Here is a 16,647-nt window from a genome sequence, read left to right as displayed (position 1 = left end):
ATCCCAGGCTTTTACCATCAACCTCCCTTCCAACCTTCCACAATCCCATACATGCCAGGCTTTTACCATCAACCTCACTTCTCACCTTCCACACTCCCATACATCCCATGCTTTTACCATCAACATCCCTTATCACCTTCCACACTCACATACATCCCAGGCTTTTACCATCAACCTCCCTTCCAACCTTCCACACTCCCATACATCCCAGGCTTTTACCATCAACCTCCCTTCTCACCTTCCACACTCCCATACATCCCAGGCTTTTACCATCAACCTCCCTTCTCACCTTCCACACTCCCATACATCCCATGCTTTTACCATCAACATCCCTTATCTCCTTCCACACTCACATACATCCCAGGCTTTTACCATCAAACTCCCTTCCAACCTTCCACACTCCCATACATCCCAGGCTTTTACCATCAACCTCCCTTCTCACCTTCCACACTCCCATACATCCCAGGCTTTTACCATCAACCTCCCTTCCAACCTTCCAACCTTCCACACTCCCATACATCCCAGGCTTTTACCATCAACCTCCATTCTCACCTTCCACACTCACATACATCCCAGACTTTTACCATCAACCTCCCTTCCAACCTTCCACACTCCCATACATCCCAGGCTTTTACCATCAACCTCCCTTCTCACCTTCCACACTCCCACACATCCTTGGATTTTACCATCAACCTCCCTTCCAACCTTCCACAATCCCATACATCCCATGCTTTTACAATCAACCTCCCTTCTCACCTTCCACACTCCCATACATCCCATGCTTTTACCATCAACATCCCTTATCACCTTCCACACACACATACATCCCAGGCTTTTACCATCAACCTCCCTTCCAACCTTCCACACTCCCATATATACCAGGCTTATACCATCAACCTCCCTTCTCACCTTCCACACTCCCATACATCCCAGGCTTTTACCATCAACCTCCCTTCTCACCTTCCACACTCCCATACCAGGCTTTTACCATCAACCTCCCTTCTCAACTTCCACACTCCCACCCATCCTTGGATTTGACCATCAACCTCCCTTCCAACCTTCCACACTCCCATACATCCCAGGCTTTTACCATCCTCCTCCCTTCTCACCATCCACACTCCCATACATCCCAGGCTTTTATATCAACCTCCATTCTCACCTTCCACACTCAAATACATCCCAGGCTTTTACCATCAACCTCCCTTCCTACCTTCCACACTCCCATACATCCCATGCTTTTACCATCAACATCCCTTCTCACCTTCCACACTTCCACACATCCTCAGATTTTACCATCAACCTCCCTTCCAACCTTCCACAATCCCATACATCCCAGGCTTTTACCATCAACCTCCCTTCTAACCTTCCACAATCCCATACATCCCAGGCTTTTACCATCAACCTCACTTCTCACCTTCCACACTCCCATACATCCCATGCTTTTACCATCAACATCCCTTATCACCTTCCACACTCACATTCATCCCAGGCTTTTACCATCAACCTCCCCTCTCATCTTCCACAGTCCCATACATCCCAGGCTTTTACCATCAACCTCCATTCTCACCTTCCACACTCCCATACATCCCATGCTTTTACCATCAACCTCCCCTCTCATCTTCCACACTCACATACATCCCAGGCTTTTACCATCAACCTCCCTTCTCACCTTCCACACTCCCATACATCCCAGGCTTTTACCATCAACCTCCCTTCTCACCCTCCACACTCCCATACATCCCATGCTTTTACCATCAACATCCCTTATCACCTTCCACACTCACATACATCCCAGGCTTTTACCATCAAACTCCCTTCCAACCTTCCACACTCCCATACATCCCAGGCTTTTACCATCAACCTCCCTTCTCACCTTCCACACTCCCATACATCCCAGGCTTTTACCATCAACCTCCCTTCTCAACTTCCACACTCCCACCCATCCTTGGATTTGACCATCAACCTCCCTTCCAACCTTCCACACTCCCATACATCCCAGGCTTTTACCATCCTCCTCCCTTCTCACCATCCACACTCCCATATATCCCAGGCTTTTATATCAACCTCCATTCAAACCTTCCACACTCACATACATCCCAGGCTTTTACCATCAACCTCCCTTCCTACCTTCCACACTCCCATACATCCCATGCTTTTACCATCAACATCCCTTCTCACCTTCCACACTCCCACACATCCTTGGATTTTAACATCAACCTCCCTTCCAACCTTCCACACTCCCATACATCCCAGGCTTTTACCATCAACCTCCCTTCTCACCTTCCACACTCCCACACATCCTTGGATTTTACCATCAACCTCCCTTCCAACCTTCCACAATCCCATACATCCCATGCTTTTACAATCAACCTCCCTTCTCACCTTCCACACTCCCATACATCCCATGCTTTTACCATCAACATCCCTTAACACCTTCCACACTCACATACATCCCAGGCTTTTACCATCAACCTCCCTTCCAACCTTCCACACTCCCATACATACCAGGCTTTTTCCATCAACCTCCCTTCCCACCTTCCACACTCCCATACATCCCAGGCTTTTACCATCAACCTCCCTTCCTACCTTCCACACTCCCATACATCCCATGCTTTTACCATCAACATCCCTTTTCACCTTCCACACTTCCACACATCCTCGGATTTTACCATCAACCTCCCTTCCAACCTTCCACAATCCCATACATCCCAGGCTTTTACCATCAACCTCCCTTCCAACCTTCCACAATCCCATACATGCCAGGCTTTTACCATCAACCTCACTTCTCACCTTCCACACTCCCATAGATCCCATGCTTTTACCATCAACATCCCTTATCACCTTCCACACTCACATACATCCCAGGCTTTTACCATCAACCTCCCTTCCAACCTTCCACACTCCCATACATCCCAGGCTTTTACCATCAACCTCCCTTCTCACCTTCCACACTCCCATACATCCCAGGCTTTTACCATCAACCTCCCTTCTCACCTTCCACACTCCCATACATCCCATGCTTTTACCATCAACATCCCTTATCTCCTTCCACACTCACATACATCCCAGGCTTTTACCATCAAACTCCCTTCCAATCTTCCACACTCCCATACATCCCAGGCTTTTACCATCAACCTCCCTTCTCACCTTCCACACTCCCATACATCCCAGGCTTTTACCATCAACCTCCCTTCCAACCTTCCAACCTTCCACACTCCCATACATTCCAGGCTTTTACCATCAACCTCCATTCTCACCTTCCACACTCACATACATCCCAGACTTTTACCATCAACCTCCCTTCCAACCTTCCACACTCCCATACATCCCAGGCTTTTACCATCAACCTCCCTTCTCACCTTCCACACTCCCACACATCCTTGGATTTTACCATCAACCTCCATTCCAACCTTCCAAAATCCCATACATCCCAGGATTTTACCATCAACCTCCCTTCTCACCTTCCACACTCCCATACACCCCATGCTTTTACCATCAATCTCCCTTCTCACCTTCCACACTCACATACATCCCAGGCTTTTACGATCAACCTCCCTTCCAACCTTCCACACTCCCATACATCTCAGGCTTTTACCATCAACCTCCCCTCCCAGTTTCCACACTCCCATACATCCCAGGCTTTTACCATCAACCTCCCTTCCAACCTTCCAACCTTCCACACTCCCATACATCCCAGGCTTTTACCATCAACCTCCTTTCTCACCATCCACACTCCCATACATCCCAGGCTTTTATATCAACCTCCAATCCTACCTTCCACACTCACATACATCCCAGGCTTTTACCATCAACCTCCCTTCCTACCTTCCACACTCCCATACATCCCAGGATTTTACCATCAACCTCCCTTCTAACCTTCAACACTCCCATACATCCCAGGATTTTACCATCAACCTCCCTTCCTACCTTCCACACTCCCATACATCCCATGCTTTTACCATCAACATCACTTCTCACCTTCCACACTCCCACACATCCTTGGATTTTAACATCAACCTCCCTTCCAACCTTCCACACTCCCATACATCCCAGGCTTTTACCATCAACCTCCCTTCTCACCTTCCACACTCCCACACATCCTTGGATTTTACCATCAACCTCCCTTCCAACCTTCCACAATCCCATACATCCCATGCTTTTACAATCAACCTCCCTTCTCACCTTCCACACTCCCATACATCCCATGCTTTTACCATCAACATCCCTTATCACCTTCCACACTCACATACATCCCAGGCTTTTACCATCAACCTCCCTTCCAACCTTCCACACTCCCATACATACCAGGCTTTTACCATCAACCTCCCTTCTCACCTTCCACACTCCCATACATCCCAGGCTTTTACCATCAACCTCCCTTCCTACCTTCCACACTCCCATACATCCCATGCTTTTACCATCAACATCCCTTTTCACCTTCCACACTTCCACACATCCTCGGATTTTACCATCAACCTCCCTTCCAACCTTCCACAATCCCATACATCCCAGGCTTTTACCATCAACCTCCCTTCCAACCTTCCACAATCCCATACATGCCAGGCTTTTACCATCAACCTCACTTCTCACCTTCCACACTCCCATACATCCCATGCTTTTACCATCAACATCCCTTATCACCTTTCACACTCACATACATCCCAGGCTTTTACCATCAACCTCCCTTCCAACCTTCCACACTCCCATACATCCCAGGCTTTTACCATCAACCTCCCTTCTCACCTTCCACACTCCCATACATCCCAGGCTTTTACCATCAACCTCCCTTCTCACCTTCCACACTCCCATACATCCCATGCTTTTACCATCAACATCCCTTATCTCCTTCCACACTCACATACATCCCAGGCTTTTACCATCAAACTCCCTTCCAACCTTCCACACTCCCATACATCCCAGGCTTTTACCATCAACCTCCCTTCTCACCTTCCACACTCCCATACATCCCAGGCTTTTACCATCAACCTCCCTTCCAACCTTCCAACCTTCCACACTCCCATACATCCCAGGCTTTTACCATCAACCTCCATTCTCACCTTCCACACTCACATACATCCCAGACTTTTACCATCAACCTCCCTTCCAACCTTCCACACTCCCATACATCCCAGGCTTTTACCATCAACCTCCCTTCTCACCTTCCACACTCCCACACATCCTTGGATTTTACCATCAACCTCCCTTCCAACCTTCCACAATCCCATACATCCCATGCTTTTACAATCAACCTCCCTTCTCACCTTCCACACTCCCATACATCCCATGCTTTTACCATCAACATCCCTTATCACCTTCCACACACACATACATCCCAGGCTTTTACCATCAACCTCCCTTCCAACCTTCCACACTCCCATATATACCAGGCTTATACCATCAACCTCCCTTCTCACCTTCCACACTCCCATACATCCCAGGCTTTTACCATCAACCTCCCTTCTCACCTTCCACACTCCCATACCAGGCTTTTACCATCAACCTCCCTTCTCAACTTCCACACTCCCACCCATCCTTGGATTTGACCATCAACCTCCCTTCCAACCTTCCACACTCCCATACATCCCAGGCTTTTACCATCCTCCTCCCTTCTCACCATCCACACTCCCATACATCCCAGGCTTTTATATCAACCTCCATTCTCACCTTCCACACTCACATACATCCCAGGCTTTTACCATCAACCTCCCTTCTTACCTTCCACACTCCCATACATCCCATGCTTTTACCATCAACATCCCTTCTCACCTTCCACAATCCCATACATCCCAGGCTTTTACCATCAACCTCCCTTCTAACCTTCCACAATCCCATACATCCCAGGCTTTTACCATCAACCTCACTTCCCACCTTCCACACTCCCATACATCCCAGGCTTTTACCATCAACCTCCCTTCCAACCTTCCACAATCCCATACATCCCAGGCTTTTACCATCAACCTCCCTTCTAACCTTCCACAATCCCATACATCCCAGGCTTTTACCATCAACCTCACTTCCCACCTTCCACACTCCCATACATCCCATGCTTTTACCATCAACATCCCTTATCACCTTCCACACTCACATTCATCCCAGGCTTTTACCATCAACCTCCCCTCTCATCTTCCACAGTCCCATACATCCCAGGCTTTTACCATCAACCTCCATTCTCACCTTCCACACTCCCATACATCCCATGCTTTTACCATCAACCTCCCCTCTCATCTTCCACACTCACATACATCCCAGGCTTTTACCATCAACCTCCCTTCTCACCTTCCACACTCCCATACATCCCAGGCTTTTACCATCAACCTCCCTTCTCACCCTCCACACTCCCATACATCCCATGCTTTTACCATCAACATCCCTTATCACCTTCCACACTCACATACATCCCAGGCTTTACCATCAAACTCCCTTCCAACCTTCCACACTCCCATACATCCCAGGCTTTTACCATCAACCTCCCTTCTCACCTTCCACACTCCCATACATCCCAGGCTTTTACCATCAACCTCCCTTCCAACCTTTCAACCTTCCACACTCCCATACATCCCAGGCTTTTACCATCAACCTCCATTCTCACCTTCCACACTCACATACATCCCAGACTTTTACCATCAACCTCCCTTCTCACCATCCACACTCCCATACATCCCAGGCTTTTACATCAACCTCCCTTCTCATCATCCACACTCCCATACATCCCAGGCTTTTACATCAACCTCCCTTCTCACCGTCCACACTCCCATACATCCCAGGCTTTTACCATCAACCTCCCTTCTAACCTTCCACACTCCCACACATCCTTGGATTTTACCATCAACCTCCCTTCCAACCTTCCACACTCTCATACATCCCAGGCTTTTACCATCAACCTCCCTTCTCACCTTCCACACTCCCATACATCCCAGGCTTTTACCATCAACCTCCCTTCTCACCCTCCACACTCCCATACATCCCATGCTTTTACCATCAACATCCCTTATCACCTTCCACACTCACATACATCCCAGGCTTTACCATCAAACTCCCTTCCAACCTTCCACACTCCCATACATCCCAGGCTTTTACCATCAACCTCCCTTCTCACCTTCCACACTCCCATACATCCCAGGCTTTTACCATCAACCTCCCTTCCAACCTTCCAACCTTCCACACTCCCATACATCCCAGGCTTTTACCATCAACCTCCATTCTCACCTTCCACACTCACATACATCCCAGACTTTTACCATCAACCTCCCTTCTCACCATCCACACTCCCATACATCCCAGGCTTTTACATCAACCTCCCTTCTCATCATCCACACTCCCATACATCCCAGGCTTTTACATCAACCTCCCTTCTCACCGTCCACACTCCCATACATCCCAGGCTTTTACCATCAACCTCCCTTCTAACCTTCCACACTCCCACACATCCTTGGATTTTACCATCAACCTCCCTTCCAACCTTCCACACTCTCATACATCCCAGGCTTTTACCATCAACCTCCCTTCTCAACTTCCACACTCCCATACACCCCAGGCTTTTACCATCAACCTCCCTTCTCACCTTCCACACTCACATACATCCCAGGCTTTTACCATCAACCTCCCCTCTCATCTTCCACAGTCCCATACATCCCAGGCTTTTACCATCAACCTCCCTTCTCACCATCCACACTCCCATACATCCCATGCTTTTAAATGAACCTCCCTTCTCATCATCCACACTCCCATACATCCCAGGCTTTTACATCAACCTCCCTTCTCACCTTCCACACTCCCATACATCCCAGAGTTTTACCATCAACCTCCCTTCTCACCTTCCCACTCCCATACATCCTTGGATTTTACCATCAACCTCCCTTCCAACCTTCCACACTCCCATACATCCCAGGCTTTTACCATCAACCTCCCTTCTCAAATTCCACACTCCCATACACCCCAGGCTTTTACCATCAACCTCCCTTCTCAACTTCCACACTCACATACATCCCAGGCTTTTACCATCAACCTCCCCTCTCATCTTCCACAGTCCCATACATACCAGGCTTTTACCATCAACCTCCCTTCCAACCTTCCACACTCCCATACACCCCAGGCTTTTACCATCAACCTCCCTTCTCAACTTCCACACTCACATACATCCCAGGCTTTTACCATCAACCTCCCCTCTCATCTTCCACAGTCCCATACATACCAGGCTTTTACCATCAACCTCCCTTCCAACCTTCCACACTCACTTACATCCCAGGCTTTTACCATCAACCTCCCTTCTCACCTTCCACAATCCCATACATCCCAGACTTTTACCATCAACCTCCCTTCCAACCTTCCACACTCCCATACATCCCAGCCTTTTACCATCAACCTCCCTTCTCAACTTCCACACTCCCATACACCCCAGGCTTTTACCATCAACCTCCCTTCTCAACTTCCACACTCACATACATCCCAGGCTTTTACCATCAACCTCCCCTCTCATTTTCCACAGTCCCATACATACCAGGCTTTTACCATCAACCTCCCTTCCAACCTTCCACACTCACTTACATCCCAGGCTTTTACCATCAACCTCCCTTCTCACCTTCCACAATCCCATACATCCCAGACTTTTACCATCAACCTCCCTTCTCACCATCCACACTCCCATACATCCCAGGCTTTTACATCAACCTCCCTTCTCATCATCCACACTCCCATACATCCCAGGCTTTTACATCAACCTCCCTTCTCACCTTCCACACTCCCATACATCCCAGGCTTTTACCATCAACCTCCCTTCTCACCTTCCCACTCCCATACATCCTTGGATTTTACCATCAACCTCCCTTCCAACCTTCCACACTCCCATACATCCCAGCCTTTTACCATCAACCTCCCTTCTCAACTTCCACACTCCCATACACCCCAGGCTTTTACCATCAACCTCCCTTCTCACCTTCCACACTCACATACATCCCAGGCTTTTACCATCAACCTCCCCTCTCATTTTCCACAGTCCCATACATCCCAGGCTTTTACCATCAATCTCCCTTCTCACCATCCACACTCCCATACATCCCAGGCTTTTACATCAACCTCCCTTCTCATCATCCACACTCCCATACATCTCAGGCTTTTACATCAACCTCCCTTCTCACCTTCCACACTCCCATACATCCCAGAGTTTTACCATCAACCTCCCTTCTCACCTTCCCACTCCCATACATCCTTGGATTTTACCATCAACCTCCCTTCCAACCTTCCACACTCCCATACATCCCAGGCTTTTACCATCAACCTCCCTTCTCAAATTCCACACTCCCATACACCCCAGGCTTTTACCATCAACCTCCCTTCTCAACTTCCACACTCACATACATCCCAGGCTTTTACCATCAACCTCCCCTCTCATCTTCCACAGTCCCATACATCCCAGGCTTTTACCATCAACCTCCCTTCCAACCTTCCACACTCACTTACATCCCAGGCTTTTACCATCAACCTCCCTTCTCACCTTCCACAATCCCATACATCCCAGACTTTTACCATCAACCTACCTTCTCACCATCTACACTCCCATACATCCCAGGCTTTTACCATCAACCTCCCTTCTCACCTTCCCACTCCCATACATCCTTGGATTTCACCATCAACCTCCCTTCCAACCTTCCACACTCCCATACATCCCAGCCTTTTACCATCAACCTCCCTTCTCAACTTCCCCACTCCCATACACCCCAGGCTTTTACCATCAACCTCCCTTCTCACCTTCCACACTCACATACATCCCAGGCTTTTACCATCAACCTCCCCTCTCATTTTCCACAGTCCCATACATCCCAGGCTTTTACCATCAATCTCCCTTCTCACCATCCACACTCCCATACATCCCAGGCTTTTACATCAACCTCCCTTCTCATCATCCACACTCCCATACATCTCAGGCTTTTACATCAACCTCCCTTCTCACCTTCCACAGTCCCATACATCCCAGGCTTTTACCATCAACCTCCCTTCTCACCTTCCCACTCCCATACATCCTTGGATTTTACCATCAACCTCCCTTCCAACCTTCCACACTTCCATACATCCCAGGCTTTTACCATCAACCTCCCTTCTCAACTTCCACACTCCCATACACCCCAGGCTTTTACCATCAACCTCCCTTCTCACCTTCCACACTCACATACATCCCAGGCTTTTACCATCAACCTCCCCTCTCATCTTCCACAGTCCCATACATCCCAGGCTTTACCATCAACCTCCATTCTTACCTTCCACACTCCCATACATCCCAGGCTCTCACCATCAACCTCCCCTGTCATCTTCCACACTCCCATACATCCCAGGCTTTTACCATCAACCTCCCTTCTCACCTTCCACAATCCCATACACCCCATGCTTTTACCATCAACCTACCTTCCCTCCTTCAACACTCCCATACATCCCAGGCGATTACCATCAACCTCCCTTCTCACCTTCCACAGTCCCATACATCCCAGGATTTTACCATCAACATCCTAGGCTTTTACTATCAACCTCCCCTCTCAGTTTCCACACTCCCATACATCCCAGGCTTTTACCATCAACCTCCCTTCTCACCTTCCACAATCCCATACATCCCAGACTTTTACCATCAACCTCCCTTCTCACCATCCACACTCCCATACATCCCAGGCTTTTACATCAACCTCCCTTCTCATCATCCATACTCCCATACATCCCAGGCTTTTACATCAACCTCCCTTCCCACCTTCCACACTCCCATACATCCCAGGCTTTTACCATCAACCTCCCTTCCTACTTTCCAAACTCCCACACATCCTTGGATTTTACCATCAACCTCCCTTCCAACCTTCCACAATCCCATACATCCCAGGCTTTTACCATCAACCTCCCTTCTCACCTTCCACACTCAAATACATCCCATGCTTTTACCATCAACATCCCTTATCACCTTCCACACTCACATACATCCCAGGCTTTTACCATCAACCTCCCTTCCAACCTTCCACACTCCCATACATCCCAGGCTTTTACCATCAACCTCCCTTCTCACCTTCCACACTCCCATACATCCCAGGCTTTAACCATCAAACTTATGGTCACCATCCACATTCCCATACATCCCAGGCTTTTACATCAACCTCCCTTCTCACCTTCCACACTCCCATACATCCCAGGCTTTTACCATCAACCTCCCTTCTCACCTTCCACACTCCCACACATCCCAGGATTTTACCATCAACCTCCCTTCTCAGCTTCCACACTCCCATACATCCCAGGCTTTTACCATCAACCTCCCTTCTAACCTTCCACACTCCCATACATCCCAGGCTTTTACCATCAACCTCCCTTCTCACCTTCCACACTCCCATACATCCCATGCTTTTACCATCAACATCCCTTATCACCTTCCACACTCCCATACATCCCAGGCTTTTACCATCAACATCCCTTCTCACCTTCCACACTCCCATACATCCCAGGCTTTTACCATCAAACTCACTTCTCACCTTCCACAATCCCATACATCCCAGACTTTTACCATCAACCTCCCTTCTTACCATCCACACTCCCATACATCCCAGGCTTTTACATCAACCTCCCTTCTTGTTACGGATACAGGTATCCTGTGTCCTGTGTTTTTCTCTCCTTCTGCCCTAATCACAGGTGTCCTGTATGTTCCTGATTGGTGGTCGTTGAGGTGTCTGATGATTGGACCAATCAGTGAACATTCCTGTGAAGTGCACCACCTGTTACTCGTTTGTTCAATCACACATCCCATGTTATAAAAACCAAACTTGTGTGTGTTGCAAGAGAGAGAGATTTTTGCCATATGTATGAGTATGGACACGGTGGTGTCCTGTGTGTTGTGTACTCACTAAGTTGTTGGTTACCCTATTGGTAACTTTGTTAGAAGCCATTTCTTTATGTGAGTGTGGATACTGTTGTGTCCTGTGTATTGTGTACGTACTTTATTGCTGATTACCCTGTTTTGTAGCTTGGTGTGTTTCTGGGAAAAGGGGAGTTTAAGCTAGTTGCCCTTGGGCGTACATTACCCGTAGGAAGAAATCTGTCTAAAAACACTAGTTAGACCTGAGCGGACCACCCACTGTACTTTTGTATGACTAGCAGTAGCCTAGCGGTTCTTCAGGCAGGCTAGATCAGTTTAGGGGGTTTTACACTATTGTTTCATTTCTTGGGTCCTGCTCAGCCCTTTTTCCCAAACCTTTACCGTGTGTTTAGTAATAAACCATTTATGTTTGACGGTAGTTCATGGTTGTTGTGTCATTTTTGGTTCTCACTGTTCCAGGTCACACTTATAATTTATGTTACGGGTCTCATGTCCATCCACCCTAGACGTTTAGAGCCACGGGGTTCGTAACATAAAGTGGGGGCTCGTCTGGGATCTATCCCATGCTACTCATGTAAATTAGTTAGTGTCTGGTTCAGTGTTGAGCTTGGCAGCTGTAACTACCTGTTTTTTTTTGTGTGTGTTCAGTAGTCGACGGCTCGTGTTGCTAGTAGGATGGCTACTTTTGAGTTGGAGGCATTTTTGGAAAACCCTACGTGGGAGGTTTTTGATAATTGCCGTAGAGTGGATCTACAGGCTTTGGCTGACCACTTTTCTGTACCCATACCGAGGGGTTTAGTGAAAGCAGAAGTAAGGGAAGTAGTGCTAGCGATATTGTTAAACGAGCGAGTGCTTGAGTTACCGCCGCCTGAGTCTGCTGCTCCTGTAGGGGATGTGGTTGCTGTTCCTGGAAGCCCATCAGTGTCTGAGGACGAGGCTAAGGCTCCAGCCACATTGCCCCGTTATGACCCACTCTCCCCACTGACTGACAGTGATGCCAGGATCGATGTCCGCTCGACACGGCTCCAAATGGAGGCGGAAGAGCGGGCACAAATCAGGCAAGACAAGCTGGAGATGCGTAAGCTAGAGGCAGAACAGGAGACGCGTAAGCTAGAGGCAGAACAGGAGACGCGTAAGCTAGAGGCAGAACAGGAGACGCGTAGGCTTGATCAAGAACTGGAGACGCGTAGGCTTGATCAAGAACTGGAGACGCGTAAGATGGAACTGGAGGTGCGTAAAATGGAACTGGAGGCAGAAACAGCGAGGTTAGTCGCTGCTCATACTATGCCTGCTAGTGAGCCATCCTCACCAGCTGTGTCGGCTGCTACATTTGATATTAGTAGGCAGATCACCTTGGTACCTGTGTTCAGGGAGTCAGAGGTTGATTCCTATTTCAGTGTGTTTGAACGTATAGCGGTAGCATTGAAATGGCCCGAAGAGGTATGGTGCCTATTACTTCAGTGTAAACTAACAGGTAAAGCCCAAGAGGTTCTGGCAGCGCTACCTCTTGAAGACAGTTTGAATTATGAAGTGGTCAAAGCTACTGTTCTTCGTGCCTATGAGCTTGTTCCTGAGGCATATCGACAGAGATTTAGGTCTCATAAAAAGTCTCCTACTCAGACTTATGTGGAGTTTGCTAGAGACAAAGGAAATCTGTTTGACAAATGGCACAGTGCTAGTAAAGTAACTGATTTTAACTCTCTACGGGAGTTAATCTTGTTAGAAGAGTTTAAAAATTGCTTACCCGAACGCATTGTAGTTTATCTGAACGAACAGAAAGTATCCTCACTGTCGGAAGCGTCTGTATTGGCAGACGAGTTTGTGTTGACGCATAAGAGCGTGTTTTCGGCTCGTACGGAGAGCAGGGCTGCGGAGTTGCTAACTTTTAGTCCTAGTCGACCAGCAGTACATCCAGCGCGCCCAAAAGATGTGCGTCACTGTTTCTATTGTCATAAGGTGGGACATATGGTTAATGATTGCTTTCTGCTAAAACGCAAACCGGGGATGCCTCAGCACGCCAGGCCGCCAACGGGTGTTGGGCTGATTCGTACGGTTGTAAGGCCAGAATCAAGACAGAAGCCTCATAGTGAATGTGGTTTGAAAGTCCCTGTCCCAGATCACAGTTATGAACCGTTCATTTTTGAGGGGTTTGTTTCTATATCAGATGACGAAGCGTCTCAGCGTCCAGTTAGAATCCTCAGAGATACTGGTGCGGCGCAGTCGTTCATACTAGCTGATGTGTTGCCCTTGTCTAATAATACATATTGTGGGTCCAGTGTGTTAGTACAAGGAATTGAAATGGGATTTGTCCCAGTGCCATTGCACTTTGTGAACGTACACTCTGAGTTAGTCAGTGGATTGTTCAGAGTGGGCGTACGTCCTATGTTGCCAGTAAAAGGTGTGACATTTATAATGGGCAACGATATTGCCGGAGGAAAGGTGATACCCGTATTGGAGGTAATGGATAAAAGTGACCAGTCTCTCTCCGAGGAGCTGGCACAGGGTTATCCAGATGTGTTCCCCGCTTGTGCTGTCACACGTGCTCAAGCACGACAAGTGGGTGAAGTGGTAGATTTGTCAGACACGATTCTATTCAGAGAGTGTGACCCAGAGGATAGTTCGGGTGCTACCTCTGGTAAGCTGGTGCAGTCTGACCAACAGCCCAGAGAAAGGAAGAAGGATGTGGAACTTGTTGCTGAGGCAATACAGTTACCAGTTACTCGTGAGCAGCTGATCGCTAACCAACAGGTTGACAGTAGCCTGGCTAAATGTTTTTCTAGTGTTGTCTCAGAGGAGGAGCGAAAGAAGAAAAACATGGCATACTTCATTGATGGTAATCTCCTCATGCGTAAATGGACATCCCATGTTGACGCTGGCGGAGATTGGAATGCTGTTTACCAAATAGTGATTCCTACAGCCTTTCGACAAAATGTTTTATCCCTCGCTCATGATCACCAGTGGTCCGGACATCTGGGGGTCACCAAGACTTATGATCGAGTTTTGCGACATTTCTTTTGGCCTGGCTTAAAACAAGATGTGGCTCGGTTCTGTCGGACTTGCCACACCTGTCAAGTAGTTGGGAAACCGAACCAGGTTATTTCCCCCACGCCTCTGTGTCCCATACCGGCCATAGGTGAACCATTCGAACATGTGATGGTTGATTGTGTTGGACCATTACCAAAAACAAAATCTGGTAACCAGTTTATGTTGACAATTATGTGTGTGGCCACCAGGTACCCAGAGGCCATTCCTCTGCGAAGGATTACTGCTCCAGTGGTGAGTAAAGCGTTGATCAAATTCTTCTCAACTTTTGGATTACCTAAGGTGATACAAACTGATCAGGGTACGAATTTCCTTTCTACACTTTTCAAACAAGTGTTAAAATCCTTGTCAGTTACACACCGTGTGTCAAGCGCATATCACCCAGAGTCTCAGGGTGCGCTTGAACGTTGGCATCAGACACTGAAGTCTATGCTCCGTAAATATTGCATGGAATCTGAGAAAGATTGGGATGAGGGAGTTCCTCTAGTGTTGTTTTCTGTCCGTGAGACAGTACAGGAATCCCTAGGGTTCAGCCCAGCTGAACTGGTGTTTGGACACACCATGAGAGGACCTATGAAAGTCCTTAAGGATCAGTTTTTGTCACAAGAGTTGTGTGTGAAAGAAAATGTGTTGGACTACGTTAGTCGCTTTCGTGAGCGCCTACATGCTGCCTGTGCTCTAGCAAAGGAAGCACTGTCTTCCTCACAGAAACGGATGAAACGACACTATGACACACAGGCTGTTTCTCGTTCACTGCAGCCAGGTGACCGAGTTCTTGTATTGTTGCCTGTGCCAGGAGCGTCATTGTCAGCACGTTTCTCTGGTCCTTATGTCATTGAAAAGAAACTAAGTGAAACTGACTATGTGATACAGACTCCTGATAGAAAACGCCAATCTCGTGTGTGCCACGTTAACATGTTGAAGACATACCACACCAGACCCGTCACTCAGGTAGACAGTCCAGAGAAACTGGCCGAGTCGGCTGTCTCTGTTGCTGCTACGGCTGTAGTGGGAGGTCATGTTAATGATGTGGACGGAGATGGTTTGGAGTTGCGCAATACTCAGCAGCAGTGTGCTAGATTGCCCAATTCAGAGATGCTGCTGTCTCTCCCGTCAAGCCTGATTCATTTAACGGACAGACAGTCAGATGATATTGTGAGACTATTACACAGCTTTCCATGTCTTTTTAATGATGTTCCTACATGTACAAATGTGTTAGAACATGACATTAATGTTGGAAACGCTGCACCTATCAAGCAACATCCTTATCGTGTCAACGTCGCTAAGAGAAAGATAATGAGGGGTGAGGTCGGTTATTTGCTGGAGAATAACCTGGCTATGCCAAGTTCAAGTCCTTGGAGTTCTCCGTGCATTCTGGTTCCTAAACCTGATGGGACATCCAGATTATGTACGGACTATCGGAAGGTCAATGCTGTCACAGTGCCCGACTCGTTCCCGTTACCCAGACTGGATGACTGTATTGATACTGTTGGTGCTGCTACTTATGTAACCAAACTAGATCTTCTAAAAGGTTACTGGCAGGTGCCGTTAACCCCACGTGCCTCCGACATCTCTGCCTTTGTGACCCCAGATCACTTCCTACAATATGCTGTCATGGCATTTGGGATGCGGAACGCACCAGCCACTTTCCAACGCCTGGTTAACACAGTATTGGCTGGAGTTCCTAATTGTAGTGCTTACCTTGATGATCTGGTAATTTATTCAACTGAGTGGTCTGATCATGTTAACACTCTAAGGGTAGTGTGTGAACG

The 16,647-nt window shown here is 48.0% G+C and overlaps 1 protein-coding gene across 1 annotated transcript in view; it reads right to left on the bottom strand.

Annotated features, from left to right (window-relative positions):
- The window catches only part of dlgap2a (discs, large homolog-associated protein 2a), a gene marked incomplete at both ends in the record, with an annotated part of 341,967 nt that overhangs the window by 299,326 nt on the left and 25,994 nt on the right, over window positions 1-16,647 (bottom strand). The gene's annotated exons all lie outside the window — the stretch shown is intronic.

Source organism: Coregonus lavaretus (assembly GCF_964263955.1).
Source record: "Coregonus lavaretus genome assembly, chromosome: 18".
Taxonomy (NCBI): domain Eukaryota; kingdom Metazoa; phylum Chordata; class Actinopteri; order Salmoniformes; family Salmonidae; genus Coregonus; species Coregonus lavaretus.
This window is presented reverse-complemented; position numbering and strand designations above follow the sequence as displayed.